Here is a 13,214-nt window from a genome sequence, read left to right on the forward strand (position 1 = left end):
CTACACGCGTTAACGCGCGTATTTTCGTCAACTATTTCAATCATTTTAATTGGGGTAACGCGTATCACACGATAGCCCTATGTGTTGTTTACAACACTTTAGCATACTAACTATTCACGTACTTGTACTTACCGGATTTGCGATCAAGTCTCGAACCGAACACTATTCTTTGTCAAGAGCATAAGGTTTAAGTCCAAGCATGGTTCCTCCCCACCATACTCGAATCTCTTAAACCAAGGCTCTGATACCAACTTGTAACACCCTAGTTAATTTATATGTAAATACCACAATTAGATGTGTAGTTAAGACCACACTTATTATAAAAATGCGGGTTTATTTAAAACTTTTACAAATTATAATTTATTCTACATAACGTGATCGAAGTTCGTTGTTTAAAATTTACAACGTGGCGAAGTGCGGAAGCATGTAACTGTATCGTGTTCGGTTCTTCGTTGAGCTTGATCGTCTTCCGGCTTCCACAAAGTACCTACATTTCATAAAAACATGAAATGCTTTAGTCATACAGGGTTTAAAACGTATCTAAACAAGTCCGGGAGACAAAACTGAGCAAAAATACATTTTTGTACAGGGTCCACCGTAAATTACGGTGGACACCGTAATTTACGGTAGTCCTTGTTTTGATTTGTTTCCATCGTAAATCAGGAGTGTTTCACCGTAAACCATTTCAGGTCCACCGTAAATTACGGTGGCACCGTAATTTACGGTGGCACCTGCATCCCACCTTTCCATTTTGCCGTAATTTGACACGAAATCTTTCGTATCTTTCAAACCGCTTATCCGTTTGACCTACCGTTTCTTCCTACATGTTTGTAATTTAATTCTCCATTATATGGAGTTAAGATCTGACATCCGAATTAAATAAAATTGAGACTTTTAAGCCTTCGGCTTATTATCTTTTCAACAATTTTCGACCCAACTATGTGATTATCAAACAAACATGTTTGTTTGACCACCATTCATCATGAACCCTTAAATTCTAATATTGTCAATCATATTAAGTACTGAACACGGGTTTCTACACAATTATTTACCCGTTTTCGTTTAAAATCTTATTTTGACCCGTTAAGGGTATTTACGACCATTTTAGCACGAACGGTGCTCATTTCTCATGTACCTCATAGTTCCACCAATTTGTTATTAGCTAGTCTTCCACCACAACTATGAATGTGGTGGATTTAACGAAATGGACTATTTATTCCGAGTTTAATCCCACGGATGTGTTATTTTTGCGGCAACACACAATTTTAAGCATTTAACTTTTGAAAGTTTATGTCTACAACTTTCATGCGCGTCTAAAGGTTACAAGATCGTAAGATAAGTTCCTAAACAACCTTTATAAGTTGTTTGCTCAATTTACCCTTCAAGGGTATTTTAGTCGACATTAGCCCCTCATTTACTACGAGGGGCTTTCACTACCTATTTGACCAAGTTTGTATGTTAACTATAATCGTATGCATACGTACCTGGCTAGGGTCAACATATAGACCCAATTTATACCTTGCTTTTATCATCACACTTAGTGTGGGCGAAATTAACTGAATCGCTAATCGCTCCTGTTAACACAAGACTTGACAATCGCATTAGTCGATATTGTCAAATAGTGTTATCACCACCATTTGACCCGTTCGGCCTATATGCCCAACGTTGCCTATTAAATCAAAAACATGGTTTTTGACTTCTAATTCATACATCCATCCCGTCCCGGATTTCATTACCGAATCCCCTTTTTGCCATAAACATGGTTTTTTTATCATCTTTATATGTTCCGACTCGTATCAATCACGTCGGAAATCCATATTTTCAATATTAGCATTATTGCATCTATAACGTATAGAATGAACAAGTAATCTACACAATTATGTAAGTTTCACTTACCTTGCATCCGAGCTACGCTTTTCTTCCATGCTTGACTTGTTTGACCCGCTTTCACTCCAAGCTTCCACCTAGCTTGTTACGCGTCAAACTATCATCATCGTTTTCAAGGTGGTTAGTTTAATCATATTCTAATACGATTATTCCACCTTATGTATTTCATATCAAAATCGCTATTTATCGTATTATAGGTCAGTTTGACCTTTTTAATAGTCAAATGCCCATTAGTATACTAATTTGCATTTTCGAGTTATCAACTAGTTTTAGCACTCTTTAACTACTCGGTAGGCGTTATCTTTAAACCTCCGTTTTAACCAAAGTTCTAATCGCGTTTAACACATTTAGAACTCTCTCTTTAATCACTTTTTGCATAATAGTCGAAACATCACAACTAGGTGTTTTAACTACAAAATTCTAGTTTCGAGCCTTCTTTGAGGCATTTCAACGAACACCTTAAGGGCAGAATTTTACATGTTTATTTATCATGTCTCTAGCTTATCTCTTACCCCAAATTTCACATAAATTAACCATCTTACAAAGTGGTTAACTTCTATAATTTCTGAATTCACTTCAAAATCGTCAATTTACACTAGATCAATAATCTATTTCCTAGTGTTCATCATATTAACATAAAACCCACTTAGCTTATCAATGGATCATCATAAATCTCATAGTTTTTCCAACAATCTAACATGTTATTGACTAGGGTTTACTCCTAGACATCATATTACTTCAAGATTCACTCATGCATGACATAATCAAGCTCAATTTCAGTTTCTTACAAATAACCTAGAATTTTGAGATGGATCAAAACGTCATAATTTTACATACCTTGTGATCCTTTCAACTTGGTGTTCATGAATACGAGCTTGGATTTCGATTTGGGACTGATTTGCCCTTCCAATTTCTTGATTTGTGCTTGTTAGGGTTTTGAGCTCAAGATGTTCTTGGCTCCTGTGGATATATCGACCAGAACACACACTTTAAGTGTGTGTTTTGGTGTTTAACTTTTGTTTTAATAAAACAACTTTCCCCACTTGGCAATATTGGTCCCTCATGTTTCCTTTTGATCAAATGGAACTATAACTCACCATTAGTCACTTAATCACATGCTACTAACTAGGTTAATTATTCATTGTTACTTTAGCGGGTTCGGGAAGTCATAACCCGTTATGTTTTTAAGTCACGTTAATTCGGACTTCTTATAAACCTTATTTACTTAAAAACATTTATTAACGTTTTATTAAATATTAGGTTTATTTACTTAAATCCCAATATTTACCGGGTTACTTTCACCACTAACGGTATTTTACCCACTCTTTTGTATTAACGAGGTTTAATTACTAAACCCATTTTCGGGGTGTTACAATAATGGATGATGGTGGTGGATGATGGTGTTGTGATGGTGGTGGGCGGTGGGTGAAGTGTGAGAGAGGTGGTGTGCCAAGGGATGGTTTGCAAATGAGCCAAGCACCCCTATTTATAGCCTGAACAGCAGCTCGGGCACGGCCACGTGTCCATTGGGCACGACCCCGTGTCCATCCTCCTTCTCTTTCTTCATTAATTGCAGTTTCTCTGCATTAGTTGACCACGCCCCCGTGTCCGCTGAGCACGACCCCGTGTGCAGAAGCGTATCTGTACTATCAAGATTTCCCTAGATCCTGCGAATCTTAGAGTTGACCAGGGCCCCGTGTCCGCTGAGCACGACCCCGTGGTGGGCGATAGAAGCTTCTACAACTTTGTCTTTTCTGCTAACACTTGGGCACGCCCCCGTGCTCATTGAGCACGGGGCGTGTTCAGCCTTTTGTTTTCTTGTTTTCCTTGGGAAGATGCTGTCGGGGAGGCCGGGCATGCCACGTTTGTCCCTTTTCTTGTATTTATGTTAGATTTGGCTGCCTTTTTGCTTCTTTTGTTTATTTGAGCTCATTTAATCCTGAAAATACAAAAGGAAGACAAAAACACACTTTTTCCAACATTAGTACTAAAAAAGGGTTAGTTTTATGCCACAATTGATGTAATTTATATGTTGCATTTTGTGCACATCAATAGAGTACACATTATTCTACTAACAAAACCTAAAAAAAACTCCAAAACATCAATATTTGGTTTCAAAAAATTAGGTTTATCGGTTCGGTTCACAGTATTTGGTTTCAAAAACCATATTTGGTTTTCAAATCAAAGTTTATGGTTAAGATCCATACCAGAAGTCTTTACGATAGAACAACCATTAGTTGTTGGAAACATGAATCTTTAACCTATCAAAAAGTTTTATGGGTGTTTTGGTATCCCCAATGGCCTAACTACACTTTCAAGCCATTCAATAGCTTTAAACCTTCTCATAGCTACAAAGAATAAAAAAAAATCACATAATCAACAACGTTTCTATTGTTTTGTTAGAACGAATTTGAAGGCAAAATTTTTAATTACACCTGCTCCTTGGACTTTCCTTGAAGGTAGAGTAACACTAAACAATACCGTTTCAAACTTTAGCGAAAACAACACTAAAGGATACCGTTTCACAATTGATTAATGACAATTAATACCCCAAAATTTGGAGCGTAAGGTTATTACTCATGTTCAAGATAACCTCTTTCATGTTCATGTGAGCAAGAAGAGAGGAAGACACAAAGGATGTGTCAAACATAGTTCAGATGATACAGATTTGACACCTGAACCTGTATCATCTGAACTGTGTTTGACACCTCCTTTGTGTCTTCCTCTCTTCTTGCTCACATGAACACGAAAAAGGTTATCTTGAACATGAGTAATAACACACCTGTCTTCTACCTCTATCGCTAGTAAGGTTCTTTGAATCATCTTGTCTCTTTTCTTAGGTCTTTGAGGGAGTTTACACCCTTTCATTGCTATAAAATCTTCTTCTTTCTCTTTGCTTGATAATGTAGTAAACAATTTGCGTCACAAAACCAAAATATTTCTATGTTTTTGTGGAGACTTTATTAAAAATACATAAAACATCAAATTTCAACAAAGGGCAAATATGGTCAAAATCAAGAAAACACAAGTTTAAGAGCAATTTGAGCTAAATATGAGTGAAAATAAATAATAAAAATAATAATAAATAAATTTTAATAACTTTTTTACCTGTTTATACGTTGAGGAGATGAAGAATGAACAGGAGGAATAGGATGATGAGAATCTTGTTCATTTACAACCCTTCAATCAACACGTTGAGATGTGATCTTTTTCTTCACAACAATTCTATTTCCATCTGATTTTCCAATCATAACCGTAATTCCTTAACATTTACAAATCTCAGTCTCTTATTGTTTCCCCACTGTAACTTTTCCATAACACCTAAAGCTTCAATCTTTATCTCTGAAATCAAGAACCATAAAAAAACATCAAGAACCAAGAACAATAATTTGGGTACCTGATTAACTACAAAGATGATGCGTATATGATATGCAAAAAAAGCCTCACTGAAACATCAATAAAAGAAATCAGATAAAGGAATGAACATACAAAAGCGATTGAAGAGGACTCAAGGAGCCAGTGCTCATAAGCGATTGAAGAAATCCAGAATTTTCGTCATGCTCATAAGCTTTAGAAAAGCGATTGAACAATTCTGCTACTACAAATTTTATAGAAACCCAAATTATAGATGATCTAAAGGTGGAAACCTAGAAATATGCAGGAGAAATTGAATAAAAATTAGTTACCAGAAATAATATTTACTGTTTGAATGTGATGGTTCATACCTTTAAGATGAAATCGAAGTTGGTGAACAGTCTTACATCAGATCCAGTCTACCTACGCAAGAGACATCAATTAGTTTGAGCAAATAGAAAGGATCTTTAAATTACCTAAATACCTATTTCATGACCTAAACTCTACGCAAGAGACATCAATCAGATTTAATTATCAACAATTTTCATCAGCAATTTTTAAAACAGAGATCTTGTACCTGATAGAAGACAGTTGACTGCAGAGCTCTATGAAAACACTACATGTAATGAAAAACCCAAAATTAGAACCCTAATTTCTAAAATACAACAAATTACCACAAATAAAGCTTTTAAATAAAGCAAACTTCAAAGTAAGATAAAACACCACATGCAATAAATAAATTTCAACCAAAATCAACCAAATCACAACAAAATTACAGAATCCTGAGTTCAAACCGTTACATAATAAAATTTGATAAAGTCGGTTTCATGCCCACAATAAAGAATGAAAAGATGAAAACTTTTAACATATCATAGTAGTAAAACTAAACCAATCTGGCTTTACAACTCCTCTTAACAGTTTTAATAGAATTAATAACACACGAGAGTTTTAATAGAATTAATAACAGTTTTAAAAGAATGACCCTACATCTTTTATATAGAACATAATCATACCAAAACATGAGGGAAAACGATTTTAGCAACTACTTAAGAATCATACCCAACCAAAAAAAAAACAAGGAAAAAAGTAGGCCTAGAACAAAGATAAAGTGATACATCATCCATCAGCTAAGAACGACTTAATTTCCCCTGTAATTTTCTGAAAGCAACTCCAATTAGACCAACAATGTTCGGAAATAATCATTAGAACTACTTATTGTAATTGGATAGCCAACTTATTCAAAAAAAAAAAACTTATAAATAATCAATTATTAAATCCCAAATAGCATATTCTTGTATCCAACTATACCAAGCAGTTTTAATAACAATAGATTGCAGCAATATAATATAATATTTACCGTAGGAAAGTATTGGCAGCCGAATGACTCGATTTGACTTATGCCACTACCACCATCCAGTAAATTTTCATACAAAACATCTACAACATAGCCAACTGGGGATACCACACCTAAAAAAATAAAGCAAACTTCAAAGTAAGATAAAACACCACATGCAATAAATGAATTTCAACCAAAATCAACCAAATCACAACAAAATTACAGAATCCTGAGTTCAAACCGTTACATAATAAAATTTGATAAAGTCGATTTCATGCCCACAATAAAGAATAAAAAGATGAAAACTTTTAACATATCATATTAGTAAAACTAAACCAATCTGGCTTTACAACTCCTCTTAACATTTTAATAGAATTAATAACACACGAGAGTTTTAATAGAATTAATAACAGTTTTAAAAGAATGACCCTACATCTTTTATATAGAACATAATCATACCAAAACATGAGGGAAAACGATTTTAGCAACTACTTAAGAATCATACCCAACCAGAAAAAAACAAAGGAAAAAAGTAGGCCTAGAACAAAGATAAAGTGATAAATCATCCATCAGCTAAGAACGACTTAATTTCCCCTGTAATTTTCTGAAAGCAACTCCAATTAGACCAACAATGTTCGGAAATAATCATTAGAACTGCTTATTGTAATTGGATAGCCAACTTATTCAAAAAAAAAACTTATAAATAATCAATTATTAAATCCCAAACAGCATATTCTTGTATCCAACTATACCAAGCAGTTTTAATAACAATAGATTGCATCAATATAATATAATATAATATAATATTTACCGTAGGAAAGTATTGGCAGCCGAATGACTCGATTTCACTTATGCCACTACCACCATCCAGTAAATTTTCATACAAAACATCTACAACATAAGCAACTGGGGATACCACACCTAAAAAAATAAAGCAAACTTCAAAGTAAGATAAAACACCACATGCAATAAATAAATTTCAACCAAAATCAACCAAATCACAACAAAATTACAGAATCCTGAGTTCAAACCGTTACATAATAAAATTTGATAAAGTCGGTTTCATGCCCACAATAAAGAATGAAAAGATGAAAACTTTTAACATATCATAGTAGTAAAACTAAACCAAGCTGGCTTTACAACTCCTCTTAACAGTTTTAATAGAATTAATAACACACGAGAGTTTTAATAGAATTAATAACAGTTTTAAAAGAATGACCCTACATCTTTTATATAGAACATAATCATACCAAAACATGAGGGAAAACGATTTTAGCAACTCCAATTAGACCAACAATGTTCGGAAATAATCATTAGAACTGCTTATTGTAATTGGATAGCCAACTTATTAAAAAAAACTTATAAATAATCAATTATTAAATCCCAAACAGCATATTCTTATATCCAACTGTACCAAGCAGTTATAATAACAATAGATTGCAGCAATATAATATAATATTTACCGTAGGAAAGTATTGGCAGCCGAATGACTCGATTTCACTTATGCCACTACCACTATCCAGTAAATTTTCATACAAAACATCTACAACATAACTAACTGGGGATACCACACCCAACCCAATCACCACTGTTCGTTTCATCGTCACTGCTTTCTTTTTCGTTCTCGGCTCTTTAGCAGGCTGCATAGCAATTGCCATAGCTTTGCCTAAATAATAATCCCATGGGCATATTAAAAATCAAATCTTTTTTAACCCCAAATCGAAAAACATCCATAACACGATGCAAATTCAATAAACTTATCATTGGTTTAGCAATCCTTGCACAGAAGATCTAAAATCACCAATTCTATAATCAATACACAATCTCTCTTTCTCTCGCTCTCTCTCTCACACATACTTGCAACACATACAAACATATGTAAAATCGAAAACAGAGTTAACCCTAAAATCAACAACCGCAACAACGCAACCACATATAATCAGTAATCATACCTGAAGTCGTCAGTTGAACCCCTTGGGTGTAAGCGTAGATGACTGCTCCGCCATCAAATTTATGGTTAATTATTGTAAACCCTAAATTAAAACAGGTGTCAAACCCTTCCACAAGGTGGCAGCTGGAGGAAACCAAGAGAGTGAAATCGAACTGATGATGATGCGGATCTTGAAACCCTAGATGAAAATATTGCTCGGTAGGAGGAGAAGAATGAGGCCTGTGATTTTGAATAGAGAAGAAAAAGAGAAATGTGGCCTGTGATTTTGAATAGAGAAGAAAGAGAGAGTTGATATGATTACTTCTGATGTGCATTAAATGGCCAAAAACAACTCCCTATGCATTTCAAATTTTGGCTCCTAAAAAAACAATACTTTTTCAAAATAAATAAAATCAGATTATATAAATAGATTTTTATATATATAAATAAATCGTAATTATGACATCAGCTTGGACTATGTGGCATAGCTGAAAAGATGACACGTAGGCAATTTTAGGTCATCATCTAAGCTCCCTTAATAGATAGTATAGATTTAGTGTGACTTAAATTTAGGAACCCACATGCAAGTCACATGCAACTTTCCTCATCATTTTTAAAATGTCAATAACTTTTTACACGTATTTTTAGCGTTTTTTATCTATAATATACGTACCATATTGCTACATGTATTAAAAAGTTGTGTTTCAACTAGTTGATTTGCTTTATCAATTATGGTGTGTTTTACATAAATATGACTACGTGATGTGTTTTATATGACGGTGTGTTTTATTTTTCGAATGACCAGTTATGATCTGTTTTACGTATGGTGTGTTATACAATATAACACATCGTGAAGAATCCCAAAAATTGTAAAACATAACGTCAAGAAAATACAAACACGTCATTCATGAATCATAACTAGTATAACACATCGTGATTAAATCAAAACCTGATAAAACACAATGTCAATAATTACACAAATACATCTCCTTCTCCAAACATAAACTACCATAATAAATTGTTAATGAACCTGTAACTGATAAGACACATCATCAACAAATTGTTCATGAAAGATTGTAACTAATAAAATACATCGCCAAGAAATTGTTCATGCAGGATTTGTTTACATGTAAAAAATTGAAAGCTATAACACATTGTGAATCAACCTGTAATGGGTAACACACAACGTCAAGAATTCGTGAAGAATTAGACATCGACATTTTTGATCGATCCGTAGTATTCAATTGAAAAAAAACAAAAAAATCGTGAAGAATAGAAGAATTAGACATCGACATTTGAATTGTTAAAATATAAAGGGTTTCATTAAAAACCTTTTTTTTTTACTCTTATAGAAAAATATCTTCAAAAAATAACTTAATTATTGAATTACCTTTATACCTTTTTGTTAAAATCACTACATGCCACATGTCACCCCAAGAACACATTTGTAGGAAAAATGGGCTTTTTAACTCACTCTGTTTGATTAAATTATAGTTTTATCTCCAAATATAATTCGCAACAGTTTTTTGTTATATTTCAAATAGTTTAAGGGGCTGTTTGGTAGCCTCTGAATGGTCATTAAGAGGCTACCTCTTAATGGAACCATTAAGAATTTTACCAATGAGAAGGTAGAAGAAGGTGACATGTGATGATTTACCATTCAGATGTTACCTCTTAACCATTCAGACTTGAGGTTACCTCTTATTCATTCAGCGGTTTTAAACCATTAAGAGGTAGCATCTGAATGGTCATTAAGAGGCTACCAAACAACCCCTATGTTCCCGTGTGTTACACGGGTTGTATAAAGAAAATATTTCTTGTAATTAGAATTACATTCTATGATCTTCAAGGACGACAATCATGGGCAATGCAATATCACATGTCCACAAAAGAGATGCGCCCGTCAAGTTAGTTTTTGACGAAAATATTGTTACGGAGCTGCATGATAAAGACATACATATCCGGCTTCGGTATGATCTTGTGGAAAATCTACCCTACCTTAAGAAGTCAAGACTCGAAATAGTTTATTTATGTTTCTATTATTTTTTATATATAACAAACGACATATATTAATTTGTTAAGTAAAACAAAACAATAATATACTTACATAAAACAAAATAATATAGTTACGTCGAATTATTATTTTTAAATCAAGAAAGAATCTTTTTAGTTACAATTAATAATAGCATTAATTATCTTAAATTGCAAAACTATCTACAAAAATATACATTTACTATATTACCAAAATTTACTCGCAATTTTTAGAAAATAATAAATGTAGCCAAAATTAATGATATTTGAATGTTAACAAACATTGACCACAATTATTTGAATGTTAAGGCTATAGAGTGTAGTCATGACCCTCATGGTCACCATTACCCTCCACATCAGCATCATGTCACTCACTTCTAATCCACAATCGAAAACCACTGTACTAAGGGTGTGGTCATGACCCAAACCATTATTCTCTTATTTTAATTTATTTTTGTGAAAAGGAAAAATATATATTAAAAAAGGAAAGGTGGCCCATGGTTGTCACGGTTTAATCCATGCAAACTATGGTGGATAAGGCAATTGGGTGGTATAGCAATCCATTAATGGTCCTACGTGGCGATTAACGACCCAACCCATGCCCCCCACACCCTTTAGCCTAACAAACATGTAATTGGATTTAAGGTTTAAAAGAAAAAAGATTGAAGGAAACGGATTAGAAATTTAGGAAACTCGAATTTGATTGAGAGAATAAATGATACGGGATAAGCATAGGAGAGAAAAAGTCTTGAACACCCTTATTTTCTTTTCCCACTCAAATTCAGTAAATGTCTCACAATACATTGCCACGTGACAATTAAATGTTTAAAAGAACGCCATGTGACCTAAGATGGTTTTGATTTATTATTATTTATAGATTATAGATAGATAAATTATCGATATGGATATAGATTTTAGATTTTCATCTTGCCTGACATATCTATCTCAATGTTAATAATTATTACTATATATTATTAATATATATTACTATATATTATTATTATTATTATTATTATTATTATTATTATTATATTATTATTATTATTATTATTATTATATATTATTAAATCAACTGAAATGAATAGTGATTTTAATATTATAATAATATATAGTTTTTAATACTTTTATTATTTTAATATTATAATAATACTTATTTTCTTTACTTTTTAACTTTAATCTTTTTTTTTAATATCAGGGGGTTGGGATAAGCTTGGTGTCAACTGATATCGAACCAGTACTGGTATCAAAAATACTGGTACGGTCCTGTTTAATTATTTTCTTTACCTTTTAAATTTAATCCTTTTTTTAATATCAGGGGTTGGGATAAGATTGGTGTCAACCGATATCGAACTAGTACTGGTATCGAAAATACCGGTACGGTCCTGTTCGGTATCGGTACATGAAGTTAAAAACCGACACTAATACATAAAACACCAAAAGTTGGTGCCGAATTGATATTGGAAATCTTTTGGTTCGGGAAATTCAGTGCGGATACCCGGTACCATTTGCTCATCCCTGATCACGGTTACTGTACGAACAACTGTATCATACAACTTTTTTTGTAGATTTGCTTCAACTTTTAATTTTTTCTTTTTTCGTTTTAGGGGTAGGGATGAGCTCGGTGCCAACCGATACAGAATCGGTACTGATACCGAAAATACCAGTTACGGTACCGGTATATGAAGGTAAAAAACGGTAGTGAACTGGTACCAGGAACACCAAAAGTCGGTACCGAATTGGTATTTAAGATCTTTCGGTTCGGCAAATTTGGTACCGGTACCCAGAACAATTTGCTCATCTCTTACCACGCGTTTCATACGAACAACATCGTTACCATACAACTTTTTTGTTTCATTTTCTTTCGGTTATCTTTTAGTGTTTTTTCTACATTTTCTTTTTATTCTTTTCAGCAGTTCTGTTCGTAACACGCTCGTAGTGATTTCAAAACACATGTAAACACAGACTAAATAACAAAAGAAATTCGCCGCAACGCGGCGAACTTCTTTAAACCTAGTTACTTTTAGTAGAACTTTACCTATACATGTTAGATATTTATTGATTTTTAGTTTTAAAAATATAGAGTAGGAGTTGGGTGGAAAGTCTATTTTTCCTAGAAAGTCTAGGAAGCAATGAGAATTGGACATGTGGCATTGAGTTATTTTAACTAAAAGGGCAACTATGTAATTTCACATTTTAATTTTATTTTTGGAATTTATTTTTCATTAACTAACATTCCATGATTTTCGGAATTTTTGTTGTTTTCGAATTCAAATCTGGAGGTCAATGTGTTTATCTGGAAAACTATCAGCAGGTCTTGGTGATGTGTTTTACCAGTCAGAGAGGTTGAAGTCAGTGTGTTTTAACACTCTGAAGTCAATATATAATCAGGTTGTGTTTTAACAGTTCTTTTGCATTTTTAACACTCTGAATGTGTTTTATGTTGTTGTCTATGTCACATTACATCACATTGTGTTTTTTTATTATTAAATTACATCATAATGTGTTTTACAACAGGTTGTTTTATACTGAAGTTTAACAAATCTGATTGTGTTTTAAGTCAGGAGATTTGCTGGAGGATTCTTGATATTGTGTTTTAAAAGCAAGCAGATTTCTTGACATTGTGTTTTAACAGCAAGCAGATTTTTTGACGCTGTGTTTTAACAGCAAGCAGATTGC

At 33.2% G+C, this 13,214-nt stretch overlaps 1 long non-coding RNA gene across 1 annotated transcript; it reads right to left on the reverse strand.

The window, feature by feature from the left end:
* Positions 1-428: 428 nt before the first annotated feature.
* Positions 429-2,894, reverse strand: LOC110880673. The gene is made up of 3 exons (XR_004870516.1): positions 2,725-2,894; positions 1,485-1,984; positions 429-487 (listed from the first exon to the last, which is right to left on the reverse strand). It is a non-coding gene; the product is annotated as an uncharacterized LOC110880673 (long non-coding RNA).
* Between the last annotated feature and the right edge of the window lie 10,320 nt (positions 2,895-13,214).

This window comes from Helianthus annuus, chromosome 10 (genome assembly GCF_002127325.2).
Source record: "Helianthus annuus cultivar XRQ/B chromosome 10, HanXRQr2.0-SUNRISE, whole genome shotgun sequence".
Lineage (NCBI taxonomy): Eukaryota > Viridiplantae > Streptophyta > Magnoliopsida > Asterales > Asteraceae > Helianthus > Helianthus annuus.